Raw genomic sequence first — 11,861 nt, 5'->3', positions numbered from 1 at the left:
CTGACCTACGCCGTAGCCTGACATGAACCTCTCGAAAAATTTTACTACACGTCGTTCGGCCGTGGGTTGGTGGCGTTGCATTTCCCCCGACTCATTTCCTGGTTCTCCTTCTCCATAAACAACATGAAATCAAGGAGAGGGTTAACTTCTCCTGCTCCAGATTTCCCACCGTGGTCAGAAAGAACAGGAGAGACACTTTGTTTCTCTCACTAGGACCCTAGAGTTGCCGTCACTCTCTCACTCACTCTACCACACACTCCCCACGCGCGCGCACACACACACACGCCTGACCTGATATTCTCCTAAAGAGATCGACTCACACACCATCGCCCAAATTCAAACTTCAGGCTACTTACGTAGGCTACGGAGAGAGCTCTGCGTGAAGCCTCTGCACAACCATAAATCAAGCTTTAAGTTTGGAACTGTTTTCACTTAATTGGATTAGGACTCTCTGCGCGTTGGTGCCATTTTCATTTTTTTAGGGCCCGGCCCCTTAGACAGCCTGAGTGCTACTTCTGGGTAAAGTCCCCAAATCCTGTGGTTGTCCCTCGGAGTCTGGAGGAAAGAGGGAAGGCAGTTTAAGGTCTTTACAAGGATACAGTAGACTGTGTGACTGTGTGTGTTTGTTTCTGCAGTGACCATGGCCACAGGCCCATACCAGCCCCCCCCCACACACACACACACACACCAATACACTGAAGGAACTGACCTAGTAAAGAACCTCAATCGTTCTAATTGTTTCAACAGCACCAGTCAAGTGCAATAAATGACATGTTTTAAACCCTTTGTCTCTTGTGTGTATTTTCTCTTCACTTCATGTTAACCCTTGTGTTGTCTTCCCGTCGACCAGGAACTTGTTTTCCTTCCGGGGACAAAATTGAAAGTGAACTTTTTTTGGCGCTTTTTCCGACGTTTTTGTCCCTCTTTTCAACTTTTTTTTTCATTATTTTTATTAATGGTCAATAAACCAAATTTAAATGACATTGTACCAAATTTTTGAGTTTTTAAAAAAAAAAAGCAGATATTATGAATTATTTTGACTAATAGTTAAGATCAGAGGATGTTAAGTGAATCGCAGGCACACTTTAAAAACATATATTTTTTAAATGCTATGAAATTGAATAAAACAACCAAAATTTAATGGAGGTAATCATTTATTTTACCTGCTAAGAACGTTGGGTTCCATACAACGTACATGCAAGCATCCATGTTATATGTGGCCATTTTATAGTGCGTTCTTTTTGTCTTGTAATCACGACTAGTAGCTCGAGTGTGATGTCACATCCGTGTCGAAAAACGAATAACCGCGGGGTTGTTGCGTTCTTTTGTCACACAATACTACGAGTCGGAGAAAAGATTGATTTTTGTAACATTTTTAGTAACATTTAGGATTCTATTCACCCAGTTATTGACATATTACACAAATGTATTTCACAGTTTGATACATGAAAATTACGTTTTGATTAACGTTAACGTTAGGCTACTGCTCTGCTTTCTGCTGAAGACTCGGCTTAAAGCCATTGTTGTCATATAGCAACCGAGCGTCTCTAGCCAATTTCAGCTGCACAAGCTACAAAATAACTAATCAGGCGGTATTTAACTCCTAATAAGACTGAAGCGACATGCCTATAGGTAGCAGTATACAGCACTATGTGTACGACAACTTCATTTGGTTACAACAACGACAAAAGTGCTTAAAATTGTAGAAAACCACAATGTTTACTACGTGTGATGCACGACGTAGCTATATTTGAAAGCGAACTCGGGGTCCTCTGAGTTCAGACGACTTGACGAGTCATATATGCGACCTCGGGGGCGTTCTTTTTGCAACTTCCGGATCGTAACTCCGGAACATGACTCATAGATCGACTTCGGTGGACAAAAAGAACGCACCATTAGTTGAAAGAAACCCATATTTCTGATATAAAAAACTTTGAAAATGTGTCAAATTTGACCTGAGGACAACACAAGGGTTAAATAAGCTTACTTAGTTTACATTATTAAATCTATATTGAAACCCCACCTCTACTCTACTATACTACAGCCCACCAGAAAACCCTGTCCTTTCTGCGTCCTTCACAAACAAAACCTTTTTCCACATATTGTCTTATGTTGCTGGTTTATTATTACTGCTTCAATTGCTGTTCAATTGTTGTGTTGCTGTCTGTTATTTCTGTGTTCCTATAATTGTAAAGTGCACTGAGACCATGTTTAATGGTAATCTTACAAGAGAAATAAAATGTGATTGATTGATTGATTGATTATTGGCAGATCCTTGAGATCTGCAGTGACCAGTTTAAAGACATGTAAATACCAGGCTGAAAATGAATGAATACATAACACATATTTACCATGTTATTCGGGTTACTATAAAAGAAATGTTTAAAGCATTCTCACCCGACTCTTCTGTTCTCCTTAGCTCTAGTGAGCTTTTTTTATGCTCTTTCAGTTTACTGTTTTGGTTTCACAACCCAAAAGTACAGTCACTTTTTGGCTTAGTCCCATCAACTCTCAACTGGTTTCCAACAGGCGCTGTTTTCAGTGGAAAGGCTGTGATGACCGACCTGCCCTACCTGCTCAGCAGCAAACCGCAGACAGACCCATTGTTGTTGTTCTTATATTTGCTTTAATGAACAAAGATGGAGCTTATAAGATATGATAAGATAAAATGTCTGTCCACATTTTCTGTTTTCTTGCATCGTCTGCTCCAACATTCAACAGATAACATTAAAAAACAGAAACATAAACGTCTGTATGGTCACCCCACAAACATCTGACACACACACACACACACACACACGTGGCTCCAAATAATTATTTTCCAGACAATAATCTGAAGTTTGTCAATTCTTTGTTACTGTAATGTTGAATTGGCACTTAAATCCAGTTCCAGGTATTGTTAAATAGATCTGGGAGTACTGAGATTGTCTCTCTGAAACCTGCAGATTATGTTATAGTTCTTTCTTTTCTGCAGGCCTTTGTAGGAAAGAAAACGAAACATATTTCACACGTGTTCAAGGCACTTGGTAGGCCTACTAACAGAACAGCAATGTGGAGTAATCCTGCCACCTAGAGGACATTGTGTAACACAGTCAACATCTTCAGGAGGGCTGATAGATAGATAGACAGATAGATAGATAGATAGATAGATAGATAGATAGATAGATAGATAGATAGATAGATAGATAGATAGATAGATAGATAGATAGACAGACAGACAGACAGACATATAGACTTTATTAATCCCAAATTGGGAAATTTCTCTGTTACAGCAGCAAGTTTCAAGGACATACACACATACTCACACACATACAGAAAATACAAGAAATATACTATAAATAATGAAGAAGATAAAAATAAGATAGCAAAGATAAAAATGCCAGAACAACTACTGGAAAAAAAAAAAAAAAAAAAAAAAAAAAAATATATATATATATATATATATATATATATATATATATATATATATATATACACACACACTTAGAGTGATGAAAAGAATACACATGTATATACAAGTGTAGAATACAATTTATAACTTACATACATAGTATATATAACAAACTAAAATATGTGTAATATTAAATAAGAATTAACCAGTGTGCAAGTATACAAACAAATATAGGAGGAAAACTGGTTGGGTATGGAAATATGATAAACACCTAAAACGATATAACTAAATATTAGACACCCCTCTGAAATAATGCAGTCCACAACATACTAACTACAACCTCATGCTAAAACTTATCATTTAATCAACACCTCTTTGACAGTGTCAAAAGCACTACCCCCAACCATACGTGTATAGCTTCTGCTGTCATACATGGTTTACCCTCTGGGAATGAATAAAGTCTTGGTATTTAATTTTGTGTAGATATTTATAATGCAAAAAGTCATGTGTATAAGTTTGTATTTGCTCTGTTCTATTTATCTGTTATTTATTTACTTGGTGTGCACTTAATGTTTTGTGATTGATGGGATTTTGTTTAATTAAAAAATAGGAATTGAGGTAATGTCAATACAATACAATACAATATAATATAATGGGTTTCTTCTATCTTCCCTGAAATGAGGCCAGTGACAGCAGAGGAACCATAGAGACCTCCACACTTTTAGCACATTACGAACATTCGAAGCGCAGGGATTCTCCTTCGCTTTAGTAGAATGACGTACAAGATACGCGTCTGGCAGTTACGGAGTTTACGTTAACGTTTTGTCGTAGCAGAGGCCCGGGTGAAAGGAAGTGGTCCCACCGTGAACGAGTAGCCACCAAATCGGGACAGCAAGAGTGAATGGCAGTGGGGATATCCAACGAACGATTTCAAGTCTTTATAGCCCGTTCTATCAATTGAAAAATATACATCAGGTGAGATTATGTACCGAATTATATGTTTTTTTCCTTCTGGAATAACGTTAGCGTTACTCTTGTGCATGTGTTGGCCTTGCTAGCTATTAGCTAGCGCTAGCTAACTAGCAAACTGGCTGGCTGACATGGTGATGGTGCATGGTGGATGTAGTCACTGTCCGGACGTTATGTTGCGTTACACGCTGTACATTTTGGGTGAAGCCATGTTTCAGTTTGGCTCGTTACACTGTTGGGGCCAGGCAACACACACATTCAGACATAACGTCACACGCCTTTGGCCATTAAAATAGTCAGGTCAATAACTGGTTCCCGACAGGATCGATCTGTTTGATGTAGCTAGCTTTCGCTAGCCATGCTAGGTTAACGTTAAGTTAACCGTTAACTTAACCTGCTGAAAGCTGCTAGAAGGGTTTTCAATGCAGTTATGCGAGTCTTTGCTAATTGGTAACGCTATGCAAAAGGCTGATAGTATGTCACTGACATTATTTGTACCAAACTATTCTTTACGACATTATATCAGATAAGATAACGTAAATAAGCTAATACGTTAGCATCCAGTTGTTTGTAAATGTAACGTTAAGCTAGCGTCCCCGGTTCATACTTTGCCACCAATAATGAGGCCAAGGATCTCGAGAGGCTTTCTTGCTCTTTGTAATCATGCAATCTCAGGCAAGCGTCTCCAAAAATGTCAGCAAATTGCTTTGACGTCATGGTTATGTTCATTAACTCGGCTAGTTATCTATCGCTAACCTTATAACGTTTATGCTTGGCAGAAAATGAGCTGCTTAGTTGCTAACCAGCTAGCTAATGTTACTCAGCATGGTCTCTGCCAGTAAGTAGCCTTAACTTAATGGTCAAGTGTCAAGCTGAATGGCTTTTAATTGCCTTACATGGGTTCTTGCTTTACATTTTGAGAGATGAAGCTGCTAACAACGTGTAAACATGATGATAGTTTAGTACTTGCTACCGATAACCCAGAATTGTAGAAATAAATGTCATACTGGCACTAGCTAGGTTATATATTGAATGACAGACACTGGATATGGTGAAGTGAAAATAAATTAATCTGGCTAATGTTTCCGACGTTGTGTTCTGCGTGTATGTCTTGCATGTTATAGGCTAGCTGCCAGATACACTTGTGCAAAACGGTGGGACTATGGCAGATATGTTGAGTGTTAATATAAGCCTACAGGTGTGAAATATTCAGTAATTTAAACGGACGTTACATAAGGCCCTTTCAGACAATACATTTTTTTTATAAATGTTCTTGCAATTTGATATATCATTGTCATGTTTGAAAAATATTTAAGTTTTTTTGTTTTTTTTTCTTCATTTTGTTGCCCCTCTGTCTGCGTTCTCTGTCTGACCTAGCATTCCTGTTACTGTGACTGTCACCAGTACAGTCACATTAACATGTACAATATGCATATTGTTAAGGTAAATATGTGAACATAGAAAGTACGGCTTAAGCTTCTTAAAACGTACATACCGTACATTTCCACACACAGGCATGGAGTGATACAGAGATCAAAAAAGGTGCTGATGGTTTTACACTCTAGTTCGAGTGGCACATGCTAAGTCCGAATGGTGTGTTGATTCTTTTAATGCTGCTCCACTTCTGCTGTCTTATGGAGAAGCAGCTTTATTTGTATAGCACATCTCAGCAACAAGGCAATTTAAAGTGCTTTACATAAATGATAAAGAGCAGTTAAAAACATGTATTATGGCACTTATAAACAGTTTCACTCGATGTATTGTCCTACCACTTCTCACTGGCATAAACTGATTCTTATTGACATATGCCATATACTGCATACATAATATATATATATATATATATATATATATATATATATATATATATATACACACACACACACACACACACACACATAATCGGTTTGAGTAATTAAAAGAAAGTAAGAATTGTCTGAATACAGCTTCTTAAATGTGAATATGTTCTAGTTTCTTCTCTCCTCTGTGACAGTAAACTGAATATCTTTGAGTTGAGGACAAAACAAGACATTTGAGGACGTCAACACTGATCCACATTTTTCACCATTTTAAAGCCCAAACAAGTAATCAAGAAAAGAATCGGCAGATTAATCGACAGTGAAACTAATGGTTAGTTGCGGCCCCGTAGTCGGGATGTGGCTATCTGGGGCAAATGTAAACACTTGGAAATAGGACCGTGGTGTATCTCGACGTGGTGCTGCACATCACGCTGTGGTGACACCTGTCGATGCCGCCTGCTGTGGAGGGCTTACAGTGTTGCCACCGGCTACATAACCAGTCGTCAGTGTTGCATCATTGGACCAGAGTTGATAGTCATGTATCTTTCACCAGGCGCTCTTTATTTCTAGAACAGTTTTGGTGGCCGCAACAACAAAATCAATCTTTCTGGTGTCAAAGAAATTATGTAAAACACACTGATTCTTATATCTACAACAAAATAGAACGGTTTCCACAGAGTAGTATGAAGCAGTATTGGTTAATATAAGTCCAGTTATTACTTTCTATATTACGTTAATTTTGACAACTGACTTTCAAGTTTCCATACCTGTGCTGTACAATGACCAACCACAATCCAGTCCTGAGTGTTGAACTCCTTTTGCCTACATCGTTCTGTCCTACATGTTCTGTAAGGCTGAGCAATTTTATCGATTCTGCGATATAAATCGATTTTTTTATTCCCCAAGAAAGTATCGATTTTTATGCCGTGAGTATCGATACATAAGTCCCATTCAAATCCCCCGTGTCTACCCCCGTTCGCATTGCAGGAAGAGCGATTTGGTCAGCCAGCCGCTAGTGTCGCTGTAGAGCAGCCAACTTCAACTGGCGGCCCTCCGCCAAAGCTTTTAGTCTGGCCCACAGAATAATCATGAATTCACAAAATGTAAAGAGGAAAAACTGTGTTCTGTTATTTATCATTTCAAGCATTTAGAGCAAAAACACAGCCCCCTGTATTTACATCTCTATTCACATGCCGGGATTCTCTACAGCGATTACCGAGCTCCACACACACACAGATGTGTGTGTGTGTGTGTGTGTGTGTGTGTGTGTGTGTGTGTGTGTGTGTGTGTGTGTGTGTGTGTGTGTGTGTGTGTGTGTGTGTGTGTGTGTGTGTGTGTGTGTGTGTGTGTGTGTGTGTGTGTGTGTGTGTGTGTGTGTGTGTTAAAGGTTAAAACACGCAGCACCAGACTGGGAACGATACAGAGTTACCAACGGCCACTGGGGCTTTTGAACTCACGCTGGTCTCTTTTCTGTAAATAGGCTCCAATTAAACCTTCGTGAGTAGAAAGTCAATACTTATCAATGCACTCACCTGTGTAGACCGGCATAAACATGCAGAAAGCAATATTTCAATCTGCTCAGTCCACCGCGCTGTTTTACGCAAACACAGCTCTACTCTGCAAATAGCGAATTTTTACAAAAAAGCTAAAACAAAAGCTGTCGGTTTTTAATCTAACTGTTTATCTTAGGTTGCCGGGAATCTGGACATTTTGACAAATTCTTGTAAACCTCACTGCTGGCTGAACAAACCAAACCTTCCGCTAGAGCGGACAATCTGGAGCTACTTAATATGTACGTGAATGACGCAATCGTTATGTTCGAGTGATGATGATGATGATGATGGTTGTATTATTTTGCAACATCATCGTTTCATTGCAAATGAGGCACACATGACGAGTGCATAGCCTGCTTATCAGTCCATTCATCATTAAAGCTGGGCTTTTGGCTTTACCACGTGAAGCTTTCGCTTCAGAGTCTTGGACAGTGACATGTTTACCTGACAATAGCCTTTCTTTCTGCAAGCATTTTCCACCAATCAGGATGCTGCATACTACAATAATGTTTCCATAATCACAGACTTTAACCATCACTCCTCAGTGAACTGCCTCCTAGTCAGATCTTTTTCTAGTTAAAGAGCCAGTTATCATTAGGGAGTTTCCATGTTTTTTAGGAGTTTGCTCACACTAATACATGTAAAAAAAATAATAAAAAAAAAATAGCATTAATTCAGTAAAAAGTGAAAAAGAAAAGGCATAAATTCATTTTTATTTTCTTTTATTTGAAAGTCCGGCCGCCAGAGTGCTTAGAAAAATTCTGAAAAAAATTTAGTTGATGATCTCTGCTGTAGACTCTCTGTCCAGTCAGAGACATATATTGGGTAATTGATGTTTTCAGTTCAATTAATTAAATCCAAGTAAATGGAACACTGACAAGATGTTACCAAAATCACTCGGTCCCCTTTAAATCTTTCAGAAAATTATGTAAGTGTATGGAATTATATCGAATCGTATCATTGGCTGAATATCGTGATATATATCGTATCGTGAGCTGAATATCGTGTATCGTATCGTGAGATTAGTGTATCGCTACAGCCCTAATGTTCTGAGACTTAGGCCTGTAACAGTTATTCAATTTTTTTATTTAACCTTTATTTATACAGGTACTCCCATTGAGACACAGTCTCATTCTCAAGAGAGACCTGTTAATGACTACAGTTACAGACACAGGGTTCGTACGGGTGCTTGAAATCCTTAAATGCTTGAATTTTGATGTTGTGTTTTCAAGGTTTGAAAAGTGCTTACATTTTGGATAAAATGCTTGAAATTGTAACTGTATTTCTTTAACAACCAATACCTATCTGACTGAATAGTTTGTTTATTAAATGGAGAAATAAAATGTTGGAGGGCTTAAAATGGAACCTGCTCGCTTGTGCATTTGTGACTGCGATATGCCAGTCTGTTTCCATATGTGACTCCGCCCCCTTGTTCAGGTCCTATCCCCTGACAAATCGGCTATCCTAACCTTAACCACTCGAGGTAAAATGCCTAACCCCAACCGTTCGAGCTGCTCCATAGGGCGGATCTTGGCGTGGCCAGAGTGGGATTTGTAATATCGCTGGCAGGTTGTCGTGTCACTGAACGTTGGCTGGAAGATGAAAAATACAAATTATGGATTAAACGGGGACAAACCCCACGAGTTGCCTCTTGTAAAGTCTGCAAAAAAGACATGCAGCTTTTCACAATGGGCGAGTCTGCGCTCGCGAGTCACATGAAGGGTAAGACATAGACTTTTCAGGTTAGCCAACTGAACTACAGCCTACTGTACACGTTTGTTTACGCTAGTAACTGCTAGCTAGGAATTCTCTGGCTAAGTGACCGAGTACTTGGTGTGATAATGTAATGTTAGTGTAACCGAGGATCTCTTATACTGTCTAGACTCAGGTTTGGCCGTAAAATAAAGACACAGGCTTCAATGCTGGAACCGAGACGGCACTGCACGTCTCACTTTGTCTCACTTTGTTCAACCCCGACGCAGTCAATTGTGAGAAAATACAACACTTTATCCACTTCCGTTTTTTCTCGTCACAATAAAAGCTCCATGTTTACTGTAACTTCCTCTTAAGCCGCAACTGAGAGGTTACACAATAAAATACCTTACATTAGTATTGCATGTCTGTTATGGCACGTTCATTTGTGGAATATAAAGTGAACATAGCCAAAGTTACATCACAGTAACTGTAATGTTAACTACCGCAAATTAAAACCAGTGTCCTGCAATGATACAAGTAGCCTACTGTAAGGTTGAGGATGGCCTCATGCAATATTTACACTGCTCTATTCCAGTAGATAAATGTATATGTCTTGGCAATGAAATACATTTTTTTTCAATTACATAATATAGGCTATTCATCAGGCAGGTGCCTGTGCACTGTCAGAGTCTTCTGGGTTAAAATGGAATTACAGGTTATTGGTGCACTGTCTGAGATTTTGTTCAAACCTTGTCCATATCAAGAATGTGTCCCAAAACCAAGGCCTGTAACACATTTCTGTTCAGATATGTCTTCATATTTTCAGCCTTTGAAATTACTTCAGTTTTAGAGCCTTTTTTCCCGTTTTCAAAGTTGCTATATGAAAAAATGGGTCTCTTTAACCAAATTGCCCAAAAATAACCTGGATGATTCCCTACACGAAACAGGCTGTAATTATCCATCAACATATGTTTCTTTGATCTAAACTATTAGTCAAAATCATTTTTTAAAACTCAAAGGCAGGGCTTGACATTTACTTTTTGAGGCACTTGTCCTTCGGACAAGTACATTTACGTTTCACTTGTCCATGAACAAAAGTCACTTGTCCGGGTAAAGATTCATCATTTTATAATTTCTTTTGTGTTTTGCTAATGCAGAATTTGAAGAAACCATTGAAAGAATCCAAACACTATCAACATTAATACAATTCAGTTTAAACAGTAGAAACAAATGTGTCCCAAGAATAGATTTCCCCTTCAACAAGAAAAAAGGATCTCCAGACTCATAATACAAAATTATACTTTGCACGCCGGTGTGCAGAAGTTAATATATTGAGATTTTAAGTGAATATTTTAAAGTTTCTCATTACTTTCAGATTCCTAGTCAATATTCTAAGTTACTATGTCAATATATTGAGATATTCTGAGTTACTAAGTCAATATATTGAGATACTGAACCAATATGTTGAGTTACTAAGTCAATATATTACGATACTAAGCCAATATATTGAGATTAAGTCAATATTTTATAGTTTCTCATTACTTTGATATTCTTTGTTTATATTCTGAGATACTGAGTCAATATATTGAGATACTAATTCAATATTTTGACCAGAGGTAGTGGTGACTTGAACTTATACTATATCTAAAATAATTTTGTAGACATAACAATGGATTTTGCCACTAAATGTTGGTGTCAGCGTGTTTTTTTTTTTCTTTCTACAATTTCACTTACCAAGGGATCCTTTAAAAAGGTGTAGCTACTTTACAGTTGATTATTACCTGATATTTAATCCGCTACAAACGAGTAGCGGAGCAGCTAGTAACGTTACGAGGCAGAGAGCCAGCTGTCAAGAGTCAAATTAACTTCATGCTTCATCCGCACAAAGCACACTTCTATGGCCACGGTGACAGCTTTATTCGCTCGTTTTCTGTGAACGATGTGGGGGCGGGGGTACGTTAAAGCGTAGTTAGCATGCTAACGTTAGCTAACTAACACCGGCTGCCTGGCTTGCTGGTTCCGCGGTGCTTTCATGCTGTATCGCTTACAGAGAAGGAGCTGAACAGTGGGCTGGGTCTAACGTCAGCGGTCCGCTCTCCCGCTGCTGCTGGGTCTAACGTTAGTTAATGTATTTGTTTCAAATCGGTAAAGTAAAATCTGTAACATAAACGGAATGAGTGGTACATAATAAAGTATATAATGCTTCATCCACACAAAGCACATTGCTATCGCCACGAGTGACTTCTGTTTTCAGCTTGTTTTCTGTGAACGATGTGGCGAGGAGGTAACGTTAAGATGGAGTTAGCAAGCTAACACCGGCTAACTCGCCGTGCTTTCATGCTGCTTCGCTTTCGGTGAATGCGCTGAACAGCGGGCTGGGTCTAACGTTAGCGGCCCGCCGACCCGCTGCCCGGGATTGTGGGGTAAAATATGTATTTGTTTCAAATCTGTAAC

At 38.8% G+C, this 11,861-nt stretch overlaps 1 protein-coding gene across 1 annotated transcript in view; it reads left to right on the top strand.

Moving 5' to 3' along the window:
* The first annotated feature begins 4,209 nt into the window (after window positions 1–4,209).
* dicer1 (dicer 1, ribonuclease type III) overlaps window positions 4,210–11,861 on the top strand; it is a 51,623-nt gene continuing 43,971 nt past the window's right edge. The window contains exon 1 of the mRNA XM_028566408.1: window positions 4,210–4,366. The gene's annotated coding sequence lies outside the window, so the exon portion shown is untranslated. The remainder of the gene's footprint in view (window positions 4,367–11,861) is intronic.

The sequence above is a fragment of the Perca flavescens genome, chromosome 20 (genome assembly GCF_004354835.1).
Source record: "Perca flavescens isolate YP-PL-M2 chromosome 20, PFLA_1.0, whole genome shotgun sequence".
Classification (NCBI taxonomy): Eukaryota; Metazoa; Chordata; class Actinopteri; order Perciformes; family Percidae; genus Perca; species Perca flavescens.
This window is presented reverse-complemented; position numbering and strand designations above follow the sequence as displayed.